The sequence below is a fragment of the Leuciscus leuciscus genome (genome assembly GCF_965113295.1).
Source record: "Leuciscus leuciscus genome assembly, chromosome: 7".
NCBI lineage: Eukaryota > Metazoa > Chordata > Actinopteri > Cypriniformes > Leuciscidae > Leuciscus > Leuciscus leuciscus.
The window spans coordinates 39,323,567-39,338,528 of record NC_138731.1 but is presented as its reverse complement, the minus strand read 5'-3'; the positions used below and the strand labels follow the sequence as shown (position 1 = coordinate 39,338,528).

The following is a 14,962-nucleotide window of genomic DNA, read 5'->3' as shown; positions in this document are numbered from 1 at the left end:
AAAGGACTACAGAAGTATCATAAAAGATATGACTTAAGTTAGTCTTCAGACCCATACTATAGTTTTGTGTACAGCCGAGCGCACATTACATAATTACATTGATTATGCTGGGGCCACACCAAAAGATATTTAAAATCTTATAAGATTTTCAAAATGTGAGAGACCACAAACATGAGGACAAAAAATACTAGATTGAACCGTTTTGCTCCTATAGTGTGTGGTGTGCCACGATGGGAAGAAGACAACACACCACACACGAACAGATTTTCAACCAGAATCCCGAATGTGAACACGGGAAATCTCACAAAATCTCTTGAGAGTTCAGAATTAACATGGCGGACGATAGGCAGGAAGAAATTGCTATGATAGTGTTTGGAATGCTCTCGACAGAACATTCCCGGAAAGAAAAAGAAAAGGGTTTGGGTGAAGTTGTGGAGAGAGCGGGAGCATGGACTTTACATCGCTTTCTGATTGGGTATCGTTTCGTTCAACCTGACAATCAACAGAGTACATGCGCGTTTGTCCTCGGGGTTCCCCCCCCACACATTTACGATCAGAAATCCTGATGTTCACGATCGGGGCGGCTCCGACGTTCTTCCGAGCAGGTTCGGGCACTCTTAACACACCTCACACCACAGGAAAATCTGATGAGACCATCTGTAGAACCATCAAGATAATAGGGACTTCACTTAGGATTGTCGGAAGGGGAGAAATCGTCCCGATGTGGTGTGGCCCCAGCATTAGGATAATGGATTTTAAATTGGGATGATTACGACTATTAGGCTATGATTAGACTATTAGACTATGTCAGTACTTCCACAATAGCCAATGAGAGACAAGTCTACAAGGAGATGGAAGTGACAGAATCAGACTAGCCCCTTTCACACATACAGTCTTTACTGGTAAATTACCGTTAAGAGATCTTGTGCGAACAGGACCTTTTCAAAAATACCAGTAAATTGGTTCTGGCAATTTACCAGTTTGAGAAGTTGTAACATTACCAGTAAATAACCAGTACGATGCTGTGTGTGAACAAAGAATGAAAATTACCGGTTTGAGCATGTACGAGGTAAGAGCGCGCTGACGTGAGAAGTCTGCTTTGGGCCAATCATAAAGTTCTTATGGAGATCACGCAATTACTCTGCACAGTTTACTGTAAGCTCTGCTGCTTTTTAATAATTTTTCTATGTAAATATGCGTTATCTTTGACCGTTGCACTGACCGTTGCAACTTCTTAGTCAAACAGCTAGTGAAACTAAAGCGCTTCTCCTTATGCTGGCGAATGATTCATTACTGTAAATTATCTTAAAATGACCAGAATGACTGAGAACGAATGAGTCATTCTGGTCATTTTACGGTAATTTACCGGGATTACTGTGTGAAAGTGCCTAGAGAGTCAGTTGAACTTGAGAATCAGATCAGACTGAATAAATCACTCGTTTTGTCTTTGTGCACGAGTTGGAAAAGATCTGATTCAAACATGTGGAACAAAGTGGACATGGCTACTCTCAAGAAACATGGCAGATGTTAAGGGTTTCAGCTAATATTAACTAAAAATTCAATATGTACCAGCGTTATTCTATCATTGATCTACTGTTATAGTTTTTGCTAATGTTTGAATTAGATTTGGTATGTTTTCTGTTTAATTTTAATTTGATCTCTCTTTAAAAAAAAATGTCTATATAGTTTTTATAAAATTTTAGTTTATGTTGATTAAGTTTTTGTTATTTTAGTAGTTCAAGAAAATGGGAAATGTTGCCTTAGCTGAAATAAAACAAGTTTTTTTTTACATTTTATTTTATTTCATTTAAGTTCATGCTTAACAAAGCTATCATATTTTATAAGCACTAGAATAGAGGATGGAGAAATATTTTGATATGGACAAATTTTATGATAATTTTATGGTGCTTTTTGGAATTTTTGGAGCTTGACAGCACTGGCCTCATTTACTTTCATTATATTTAAAAGAATGACCAGAATATTCTTAAAAATGTACTCTAAGTGCTCCATAGAAGAAAATAAAGTTTGATACGACCCTTTGTTTTTTCAGAAACAAGTCTGCTTGCTCGCATCTGTCGAAAAATCTATAGTGTGCACATGTGAACTAAGTTGTACACTAAACTGTGGCAATATCTGAATAAAAATATGTGCTGGTAAAAACCCTTGTAATTTGTGAAGCTGTTCACCAACAACTGACTAATGGTCCTCAGGTAATTTGAGCTTGAGACCCCTGCTTTAAATCAAGGAGTGTGTAAAAGGATAGTTCACTCAAAAATAAAATTGTCATAATTTACTCACCATCATGTTGTTCCAAACCTGTATGCTGTCATATATTTCTGCAGAACACAAAAGGAGAATTTTGAAAGATTAAATAATAAGTAAATAAAGACTGAATTAATTCAATTATAATTTAATTTATTATTTGAATTGTAAATATTACATTTATTTTAATGAATACATTGCAATTTTAAATCAAATAAATTTATTTGGGGGGGGGATTACATCTTTAAAATCAGGATGTGTTCCATCTTGACGACTTCCACCTTATCAAAAGAGTAAAAGTTTTTCCTAAGAGTGGACGCACAAACAGTACATTGTGATTAACATATATAAGCTTCTTATGAGACACTCATAATGCTTATATGATTATGCAAGTAGCTTAAGCTCATAAGTAACAAGACACAGGCATTAGAGGGTAACTCCTTAAGAGCATAAATAAGACAACTACTCTATACAAAAGCATTACTTTGATTTCTATTGTATAGATGAGTCATAGATGAGTCACATATCTTCAGTGGAGGTGTGAGTGACTCATGGTCATTTCTCTCTCACAGCAACACCTCCATTAGGGAGCGTACGTATCATTTGTAAGATTTAATGGGCTGAAACAGATTTGGCATTTCCCTCATTCAATTCAATTCTGTTCTCTGGAAGAAAAAAAATCATTTGTGAGATCTGTCGATGGTTATGCTGAGACACATTTTCTGATTGCGCCGGTCGCCAACCTCAATCAGTCTCAATATTGAGACCAATACACACCACCCACACAGGAAACCACACACACGTGTGAACTCCCCGGGATCGACCTCTTAAAGAGACAGACCCCACGTCACCTTGAGCCACCATCAAATCTGAGAGAAACCTCACCAGCTTTGCAGGTAACTGTAGGGAGAGAAACTAATTAACATATATTCAGTAATGAGAAGCTTCAGCATGACTGTGAGTAAAGTGATGTTTCATCAGTTATCAACTCCCCTGAAAGACTCAAATGAGAATATGCTTGAGAATTATTCTCAATCAAAACTATCACTTAGCCAAGTCAGACAGACAGACAGACAGACAGATTGATTCTGCTGAATGAATGAATGAATGAATGAATGAATGAATGAACGAATGAACGAACGAACGAACGAACGAACGAACGAACGAACGAACGAACGAACTAGACAGACAGACAGATTCTGCTGATTGAATAATGATAAATAGATAAACAGACAGACAGGGAGACGGACAGATACAGTATATTCTGCTGATTGAATGAATGACAGACAGACAGATTTAGAGGACATGTAATAATTATGCAATAAAAAAATAATAACATAAAATCTGTATTGTGCTACTTTAGTCACTGACATGGGATCATAAAGCAGTAATTTTACATTTCAAGCAATTGTCTTCTTTAATGGCCTGTTTTGATGAACATTTCTTCCCATTAACTCATTCTTCGCAAACTGCCATGTTGTTCGAAAATGTCCCCAAAGTTAGATTGTTTGTCAGAACATGTTAATTGTGTTTACAGCCCAAAAACTGCAAAAGTTAGAGCATTTAAACTGTGTTGTGGCTTCATCCCAGCAGATATACTTCTCTTATTTTGCCAAATGTAAAACTCTTCATTAAATGCTTTAATTTGGCCATGCTATTGGATGTAATTGATGTAATATGGCTTATATGGTGAGTCATTTTAGAATAATTGAGACATTGTCAAGACTTGAATTGAGGATCCATCTCTTGTATCTCCGTGAGAGCTTGTTTTGGGTCTGTAAGAGCTAAACACAGCAGCTCAAAAGCCTTTCAGATTATATTTTGATGCAGCTAAACCCAACATTCACACTTGCGCTGCACACTGAATCTTTGACAGATCTATCCGGAGGATTCTAAGAGCATTTATGTGGTTTTTATCTTAAATATTTGACTTTACTGCACCCCATTCCGGACCGGTTTCACCACAGAATGACATCTCAAATCATGCGGCTTGTTGGTGAGAGGTGTGATTATTTTTCTAGGTGAATGAGACTACTTACAACTTATAGACTACTTGGAACCACTTACACTGAAGGAGGGACCTGAACCACAGACCAGAATATGGACTGGACTTTTTTTAACTTGGGTCAGAAAGCAACTACTTAGCAAATGCCAAGAACACCTTAGCAATGGCAAAGCAAACATATACAAACTAACATAGCAAGTTTTGCACTGGAAAAGCACCACTAATTTTCCTTTGAAATGCAAAAAAAAAATCGAGTTGCATTTATTATTTATTTATTACATTTATCTTTCATGTGTCTCTTAGAACTTTTCCATTTAAAAGCGTTTTTATCTCCATGTAGAGTGTTTTTATCTACTGGAGAGCTTGGCCTCGATGTTGACCCTCCCTGTTAGGATTCTGGTAAGATGAATGTGACTTTGATAGCTTTTATTCTTTCTTATCAATGCAATGACCTTTTTCCTTAATCCGTTCCATGACACAAGATATGAATTTCAATATCAGTCCTATTATGTTTTGCTTCATTAATGCATTTGCCTTGGATAACTGCAAAACCGTTTTTTTAATGGCTTCACACAGATCTGCAGCGAAACCAACGTCCTCAACTTTCATCTACTGATGCGACAGAATATGAGAGAAAGAGAAAAAATAATTTTTCTACATTTTTTTTTTAACAATTTAACAATCTTTACTGTCACTTGTTCAATGAAACACTTGCTGAATAAAAAATGTGTTTGTTTAAAAAAAAAAAAATCTCAGTGACCCCCAATTTTTTAATATATATATACACACAATATACGCTATATGCTATAGTGTATAGCAGAGAGTTAGAAATAAGCATGTGTTTGGTGCAAACAAATATCATATTTTATATGATATAAATATCAAATACACACAAAAAAAAAATGGTTCTTCAGCGGTTCTTTGCGGTGGTTAAGGTGCTATATAGCACCACTACCATTTAAAGAACCTGTTAAGCCCAGTTTGGTTCTTCAGCGGTTCTTTAGCGGTTCTTTGGGGTGGTTAAGGTGCTATATGGCACCTCTTATGGTTCTACATAGCACCATTTGACAAAGGTAGGTGCTATATGGCACTTAAAGTGGTTCCCCTATGATTACAAGCCAATGAACCACTTTTAGTGCTATTTAGCACCATTTTTGTTTAGAGTGTACCACAAATATCCTTTATTTAAAATGTAGAGTAAAAATATCTCGTGCATTTAATTTTTTCATTTACAGCCGTAACTGTCAGGCTGAGATTTAACATAAATGCGTGGCATGCTTTGTTTTTTATATAGTTAGAAAAAAGAATCCTTCGTAAAAGTTCATAAAACTATTCCACTCACAAAAGTGGAAAATCATTTCCAATTGCTACTTAATAAAAGCTCATTTTAACACTGAATTTTGTCAATACAGAAAACTGCACTCGTCGAGAGCTTTCATATGGTCTCCAAATGGAATTGGAATCAGAGTTAGTTAAATTCCATAAAATTCCCATCCGTAGTGAAGACCTAAGCACCCATAATCCCCTCTTCATTTTTACCTCCTCTGTTCTGATAAGCCTTTCTGAGACCCATGTACTCCGAGCTTCCACTATGACAAAAGGGTGTCAGAGCCCTAGGTAAATTTCATTCTTTTACGATGATTTTTGACCTGCTAACTGAGTCTGCAACAAGAGTTTTAAAGCAGAATCTTTAAAAAGGATCTCTGTTACACAAGGTCAGTTCATCTATCAGCCTGCTGTAATCAGCTGCTGGGATGATAGGGCCTCTGTGGTTTATTTGCGAAGGCATGGTACAATTAGTCATGTTGACGATTATGTACGGTGTGTTCTTAGGGACATTAACTTGAAATGGATTAAATTATAGCCCTGCATGGTTTTAATGTAATAGGGAGGAGATCGATACAGGTCTTAATTGCAGAAGGAGTAAAGATCTGCCTGCTATGTGGCTTTATTTCTATTTAGAGATTCAATAAGCGCCACAGGCCACACGGCGTTATCCATTTTCTTTTTGTTTATCATCATATCACGGGGGACGGATCTGAAATACTTCTTTTGTGCAATTAAATTTTAATGGATATCCTAATTGTGCCATATCACATTATAAAAACCCAATTTAGGTCTAAAATTGCACAACACTGTGCTAGATCGTTTATAAAATAGTGCTAATTTACTGTGCTGCCACAAATCAGTCATGAGCCACAATGAATGAGAAGTATCTCGACATTCTGCAGCAAACTGTGTCTGTCTGTCTATCTATCTATCTATCTATCTATCTGTCTATAAATGTACAGAATTAAGAACATCATTTATTTGAAAGAGAAATTTTGTAATAATAAAAAAATTCAACCCCCATTGCAAATCAGGCTTATTGGCAAAATTGACAGACTTTCAGCTGTTTGCAATGAAACAAAATCAAACAGAAATAATTGAAATAGCTCAACACAACAAATGCTTCAAGTGGTTTCCCCAAATTCAATTGAAAATGCAACTTTTAATGACTTATGCAGTCTCAAAATTATTCAACCCCCTGAATAGATTTCCTCACAACAGCACAAATCTGCAAAACAGGTGTTGTCTCAAGCACACCTGATAATCAAGGGCTTTATTAGTTGCACAAGGTGTGCTTGAGCTAGAACACACGTAATATCTGAACTGGCTTTGTTTGTTGAGTGTCACATTTGACTTCATGCATGTAAGAAATATGGCTAAGTCAAAAGAATGGTCCAAAAAATTAAGAGATGTTATCATCGCCCTTCACAAACAAGGAACAGGATACAAAAAGATAGCGAAGGCACTAAACGTTCCTAGAGACACTGTTAGAAGCACAGTTCCAAAGTTCAAAGTTAAAGAAATGTTTTGTAATGAATCCTCTGGAGGCAAGTTGAAGTGAGAACCCAAATGCAATTCATTAACAAAACGGGATCAAACATAAAACAAGGGCATGACGATGCATGGACCTCAAAACATGAACATGAATAAAAACACAACAGTGGTACAGGAAACATGCAATACTCGAACAAGACATGAGGGCTTAAATACACAGACTAATTACAAGAAGACAAAGAACACCTGTGAACAATGATCAGACGATTAACTAATGACAAGACACATGGCAGGATCACATGACAAACAGGGAATCACATGATAAGAACAAGAGACAAAACCCAAAACGTGACAGGTTACACTACCTGGACGGGGCAGAAAAAGGAAGCTATCAACGGCTGGAAACAGATTTCTGAGAAAAACCCTTGAGTGACTGCAAAAGACCAAGACTTGGTGGCAACAGGCACTGAGGTTTCAGTTTGCACAGTAAGGCGCGTACTAAACACATGCGGTTTCCATGCCAGAACTCCAAGACGCACACCACTACAGACCCAAAAGCACTAGAAAAGTAGTCTCCAATTTGCTCAAAATCCTATAAATAAGCCACAGAGGTTTTGGGATTCTGTTCTGTGGAGCGATGAAACAAAACTGGAACTTTTCAGCCCTATGGATCAGCGATATGTCTAGAGGAAGAATAATGAATCATAGTTATAATGAATAATGTCTTCACATTTTTCAATCGTCAAAGAATCCTGAGAAAAATAAGAACCATTATTAATAATTGAGCACCAATAATAACTGATAATAACTGAGCAGCAAATCAGCATATTAGAATTATTTCTGTAAGGATCATGAACTGATGCCTGGAGAAATGATGCTGAAAATTCAGCTTTGTCATCACATGAATAAATAACATTTTAAAATATATTCAAATAGTAATAGTTAAATATATTAAAATTGTAATAGTAATTGACAATATTACTGTTTTTTTTTTGTTTGTTTTTTATCAATTCACATTTATTTGTATAGCGCTTTTCACAGTACATATCGTTTCAATATTACAATGCATTGTCCAAGTAACGTATTTTCAGAAATGTTCATGTACAAATCACGCAGTTAGCTAACAATGTATTCATTTATGGCAGAAACAATGAGCTCATTGTAGTAATTATTACTTTTTCCGTATTTTTGAACAAAAAAATAAATAATTCAGCCTTGGTGAGCATAAGAGATTAAAAATTCCAAAATAAAAAATCTAAATTATTTACAGCATTTCTAATCCTGTAGAAAACCCTTAAGTACTCCAGCAATATTTGTGCTTGCAGGGTTAAATTAATTTACAGTTCAACCTCCCCCTGCATCGTTCCTAACCTTGTTGTTTCTCTGTCTAGTGCACTCTCCTCCAAAGGCAAGGTGAATCCAGCCCGCTGCACAGCATGAGGCTCTGACGACACCTGCGTGAGGGGCCTGCTAATGGGCCCCCGCCATCTCTGTCTTACCCAGAGGAAGACCAGTCCACGGAGCTGAGAAACCGCAGGGTAGGCAAGGGATGAGTTCTGCGGTGAGAGGGAGGTTATCAATCAACCTTGCCGGCACGCTCTCTGCGCCTGGGTGGGGAACACACCTCGGGGTTCTAACAAGAAAGCCAGAGAAGGAAATAATTGATCTCACATAATATATTACGTCCAGATCTAGCATTGATTTGCCAAGGTTGAAATAAAATGCAAATTCTGAGATGCAAGACGTGTTGTTTTGACCTTCCATATGCAGACAGACCTTAGCTGTTCTGAAATCTTGTGAGCTGCCAACCTGGACAGGATTTTAAGGCATCACAAAGGTGGTTTCAAGGCAGCAACCTCATGCTGCCTTCTGAGATATGTAGCTTTTTAAAAAAAATTTTTTTTAAGTCAACATCATGTATTCTTCACGAATAAGGCAATGCCAGACAATGGCAATAAGCTCATTGAAAACAGTTCAGCCTAATAGAAAAAAAAAATATTTTCCCCAATATCTTTTATGCGCATAAGATTACTGGCCTGACAAGGTCCTGCATAGATTGTAAAGAATGTTTTGTCATTTAACCAAAACTATTAGTTTGTAATAAATGAATAAATATTCATTAATTAAAGTCATGTTGAAATAGCTCTATCAAGACTACATTGATCAAACAAACTATATATAGTTTGATCAAAATAAACTATATACTAGATAAAATAGACTTTTTTTTCAAATATACACTACGGTTATTTCAGTAAGATTTAAAAAATATATTAATAAGAAATTAATACTTTTTATTTTGCAAGAATGCATTCAATTGATCAAAAGTGACAGTAAATACATTTATAATGTTACACAAAATGTCTATTTTGAGATATTTCTTGAGCACCCAATCAGGTGGATATTTCAGAAGGATCATGTGATCAGTAATAATGCTGAAAATTCAGCTTTGTCATCATATGAATGAATTGCATTTTAAAATATATAAAACAGAAAACAGTTTTTTTTAAATTGTAAAAAAAAAATGCCTTGGTGATTTATTTCAAAAATATTAAAAAATCTTACTGATTAGTTTGTAGTCTATCTCTTCCAGAAAAACAGATACAACGTTGGACACATTGTTGCAAATAATTTTAACATCAACACTATTGGAAAAGGGAATTCTTTGATAGGTCCCAATCCAAACAAACTTCCTGTTTCAATAAGAAATACATAAACAGTGAACACTGAAAAAAACTGCACCCATCGAGCAGTTTTTAAGAATACAAGTGCCTCCATTCAATCACTTATGAAGGTTCATTTCAGTTAACACGCTGCCTTAGAAGGAAAACAGCAAGGCAGCTCGCTAGGTTCTGTAATTTATTGTATTCATTGAGTGTATTCATTGGGCTTCAGGCTGGAGGTGCACATTTGCATTGGCAGAGCCCCTGAGGGGGAATGGCAGGAAAGAGGAAGGTGAGCTTTGGCATCCTGTGTCTCTGGCATAAAAGAGCTCCTTTCTGCTGGGTCAGCCTCTGCCTCAGCCTTTAAACAAACAACACACTGCCCCTGCGAATGCTGTCCACCCCTCTATACAGCCATATAATAGAGGGCTCTCCCTGACAGCCAAAGAGAAGAAACAAGAGAGAAATGACCCCTGTTCTCCTGAGATAGCGCTGAATCCCACTGCACTGACAGCTAAGTCAGGGATGTTTAAATGCACAGTTGCACAACAAAAGCAAAGGACAAAATGAAGGTCATGGCAAGACCAAGGACATAACGTCATGGCACGCTGGGGCACAATGACATGCCTGGAGCAAATCTGCTGGCCTCTTTGAATATGTAATTAACTACAAATAAAATGAACATAAATATATATACAAAGAACAATTCAGCAAGAAACTGTTATAAAGCAGATGAAATGGGCATAGAATAATATATACTAGAATAATGTATACTGCTTCCAGCGTACTGTTCTATAGACATTCAAAAGTAATCATGCATTCTGAGTAATATAAAATACATTTATTGGTAATATTTGACTGTGGTATAAAGTCCAAAAATCCTGTGGGTGCCAAGCCTGCCGGGTTTATGTCAGGTTGTTGACCCGCCGGGACCTGATGTGAGATCCACCAATCAGAGAGGTTCCCGAATCTCAATCGATTTTTTTAATCTCTTGTTTTTCCGTGGGTGCTCGAGCGCCTATGCAAGACGCCAATGTCAACTTAACAAATCTATTGCATTAGAAGTAACACAAATACAACAATATCGGTTACACTTTATTTTAAGGTGTCTTTGTTACACTGTAATTATACATTTATGTACTGAGTAATATTAAGTAACTACATGTACTTACTATAGGGTTAGGATAACCGTTTGGTTTGGTTGCATGTAATTATGCATAATTTATAGTTATTACTATAGTAACTACATGTAACATATGTAGCAATGACACTGTAAAATGAAGTCTTACCAAAATCTCAGATCAATTGATCCTCGAGGCAAACCGGATCCCATGAGGAGACAAACTCTCTAGTTTGTTTTTAGACTCTAGACGTTTTGAATATTGCAAATGTAACCGCTAGTTGCTAGGCAACAATAAATCCCATACATCCCAAAATTACCAAAATAACTTGAATTTCAGTTTGTTCCTCACAGAAAGATGTTGTGTATTTAGTCTTGTATGATGTTTTTGGAGCTTGACAGCTGTGGTGGTATGAACTGTCATTGTATGCAAAATGGCTGTGTAAAGAAAAGCAAAACATCGTCTTTAGTGTTTCACAGACAGCATATGGGTTTGGAACATCAATGGATTTTTTTGTTTTTGGGTGAACAATTCCATTAAAATTTTAAAGAATAAATTATGTAAGCTGTTTACTAAATGCATGACCAGAGATAATATATTTTCCCTTCATTGGTTTCTGAGATAAGAATAAAAGGGACTTTCTGGGCTGCACTTAAAACGGCTTCTTTACATGAGTAATGCCTTGCTTTAACCAAAAACAAGTGGCAGATCACTTTATTTTGATGGTCCCTTTTGAACGTTTTGTTGACTATAAGTAACTTTGCAACTATATGTCAACTAACTCTCATTAGAGTATTAGTAGACTGCCTGCTTAATATCTGCTAACTCTTTATTGTGATGGTCCTCCAACAGACATTCTACTATAAGTAATTTTGCAACTACATTTCAACTTATTCTAACCCTTCTAACAAACAGCCTTCAAATACCTGGGAACCACCATCCACCAAGATGGAGGCTGCGGGAAAGAGGTAGAGTTCAGAATAAGCAAAGCATGGAATAGATGGAGGGAGCTGACAGGAGTTCTGTGCGATAAGAAAATACCAACAAAGTTAAAAACACTCATCTATAGGACAGCTATAAGACCGACACTATTATACGGAAGTGAGACATGGCCCATAACAGAAAAACCTGGCAGACAAGATTGGATCCTGTGAGATGCGGATGCTGAGGTACTGTCTTGGAATAAGTCTAGAGGAACACCAAACTAATGAAGAGATAAGGAAGCACGCACAATTAATGCCAATACAAGATCTCATGAGGAAAAGAAGGCTACAGTGGTTTGGACACGTGTGCCGGAAAGATGAAGAGGCGGACATAAGGAGAGCCATGGAGATACAAGTAGGAGGAAAGAGAAAGAGGGGAAGGCCAAAGCACCGTTGGAAAGACACCATAAAGACAGACATGGAGTGGTGTGGCTTAGAGAAGGAAGATACAGACGATCATGACAGATGGAGGTGTCTGGTTGAGATGAAGATCAGGAAGAAACCCGCTACCCGAAAGGATAGAAGCGGCGAAAGGTGAGAAAGGTGAGAAATGTCAACTTATTCTAACCCTACCAGTCTACTAATACTCTACTAACACTTTAATGAGAGTTAGTAGACATGAAGGTGCAACGTTACTTATAGTCAACAGAATGAGTTAAAGGGACCATCAAAATAAAGTGAAACCCCAATATCTATTGCAAACCTCATCACAAAATGTCTGACAGAGTCTTGTAAGTTAACAGGAAGTTTGTTGTCTAAGTAATAAACTAAATGCAAAAAAAGTTCCTTAATAATTCCCAAGACATCTGTTGAAAGATCCCTCCTTCACAGTAAGATTGTTTGTCTCTTTTTTTCATCCGTCAGGCAACAGTCATAAGTCTGTTGAAAATAATAGAGTACATCTCCTGAACAATTGCGCCATTTCATTCAAGTCTGTATAGCACAAATGGTACAGGGTGAGACAAATTTGGATACTTAAAGTTGAGGTTTGTTCAAATCCATAAATCTAAGGGAGATAAATATAGTGTGAGGGAACAGCAGGCTGATGTTCACAGTAAAATCCTATCAAGTACTGACAGAACACTTGACCTTGAAGTACACGGTTGTCCTTGACCGAAGTTCACTGGAGGCCTTTCAAGAGGCAGTTTACTTGATTGTGCTTCAGATGTTATATAACAGCGCAATTTAGTGCAGACGTCTGATTTTCGGTCCCCCGTTAGCACCACAGGATGACAGCAGACAGTGCCACTGGGTATACTGTCATGCTTCGATAACATTTAATAGCATTAGTGTGCTGATAAGTTGATAAATCAACTTCTGGCTTCTCCTGGCGCAGTGGGTGGAACTCAATGAGAATCTAATGTGACTCATAAAAGATGAATTTCTGAATTGCACAAAACCTGCCTTTAAGTACAAATACTACCATGTAACTTACAGTATAAATATGATTTTTGTTTTGTTTTGCATAACAGTAATGAGAATGTGGATGATAATGTGCTTATTTGTCATGAAAATAATGTCAAAATGCAAACATATAACGGTGTAAAGTTTAGGATAAAATATGGTCAGAATTTGTTCTTGACGTGTCACTAGATTCTCTCATGATAATTAAGGAAATGTATTAACATAAAATAATAATTTCATAACATAATATAATAAGTGTCAATCAAGAAACAATTTACACACATACCACGACAGAACATACAGTGGGAAATACTAGTTCAGTCCTTCTCATTTGTCACTCAAGCATATCTTTGTGGCGTTGTATTATACATCTTATAAAGTGCATTTGCTCAACCCCTCCTGCTGTTTGGATACACCAGAAGGAACAGACAGCTCTTTGAAAGATACTGACAGTATAACAGAGCCAAATAAAGACAGACATATGGATCAAAACTCAATTACCTTCAAAGACGGAAGAGGCATGTTTCCAGGTGAGAGCCATCACACATTCCAGTTTTTCATTGCTTTATGTTGAAGTGTCAGAGCCTATGAAAGGCTGAAGTTCTTTGACTCCTCCTGATGATGGATCATACCTTTAACCAGACACAGAGAGAATGGTGAGTGTCAGTCAACACATATTCTTCAGCAGCATCACAGGGGATTCAAAAAGAAAATGAACACCTTTCAACAAATGACAAATAACAGATTGAGAAACCACAGAGCTTCACATCTCATTGACCTTCTATCAAATGGTGAAAGCATCTCCAGCTTAGACTAAACACTAAATCTAAAAATACTTCCATCTTATTGTGAATGATTCATCTGGGCACGTTATTCCAAAAAAAAGTAACCTTTTGTCAAAATAACTTCCGCCTCTGTAAAACATAACATTTCAACTGTTCTCACAAATCCCTCTTACTTTACTTAGTATTTTACCATCGAACAACCAATGCAATTAACCTTATAAGTTGTTAAAATCATACCAAATTAATAAAAATGTTTTCAAGAAAACAATTAGGCTAGCAGCTTCAAGCTTCAAGAAAATGTTGTCTCTCAAACTTGTGTAATCAAGTTGATGATGTTGTCTCTATTTTGTGTGAACTTTCTAATTTGGGCTGATTTAACTAAATACCAATAGACATGATTAGGATTCCATTGTAAAAAACAACAACATCCATTACAGAAGAAATTATTTTACAATGCTAATGTATAGACAATGCACAGGGTCATACACACAAAGACAAAACACCTGGTAGAATGAGTGTCTGAAACTAAACGAAATTCATAACTAAATTTCAGCTCTGGATGTTCCTCAGCACTTGATAGTAATACAAACAGTAACAATCTCGTCAGTTTTACCTGATCAATTTCAGCCAGAGTCTGATAATGAAACATTGGAAGAAGTAGCTGATAAACCCGAACCACCATTGCAAAGCCAAGTACATTTCTATTTGAGGGAAGGTCAATGTAGATGTGGTTCACGGGCAGCCAATGAAGAGCATTATGCAAATAGTAGAGAACAAAGAGTAGTGATTGAACACACACACACACACACTGAACCTCAGTCGTGGGTATTGAGGGTGGAAGAGAGAATTTAGTCTGACAAAATGGAAGATTTTTTTTCAGGAGTGAATATTGTCTAAAAGCTTTTCTGAAAACAGGACT

The 14,962-nt window shown here is 36.7% G+C and overlaps 1 long non-coding RNA gene across 2 annotated transcripts; it reads right to left on the bottom strand.

Annotated features, from left to right (window-relative positions):
* Window positions 1-5,471: 5,471 nt before the first annotated feature.
* Window positions 5,472-14,737, bottom strand: LOC309502419. 2 transcript variants are annotated; one of them, XR_014207257.1, is made up of 4 exons: window positions 14,657-14,737; window positions 13,760-13,890; window positions 8,462-8,723; window positions 5,472-7,773 (listed from the first exon to the last, which is right to left on the bottom strand). It is a non-coding gene; the product is annotated as an uncharacterized lncRNA (long non-coding RNA). The 2 variants fall into 2 exon arrangements; XR_014207258.1 differs by lacking the exon at window positions 5,472-7,773 and having other exon boundaries at window positions 7,809-8,723.
* Between the last annotated feature and the right edge of the window lie 225 nt (window positions 14,738-14,962).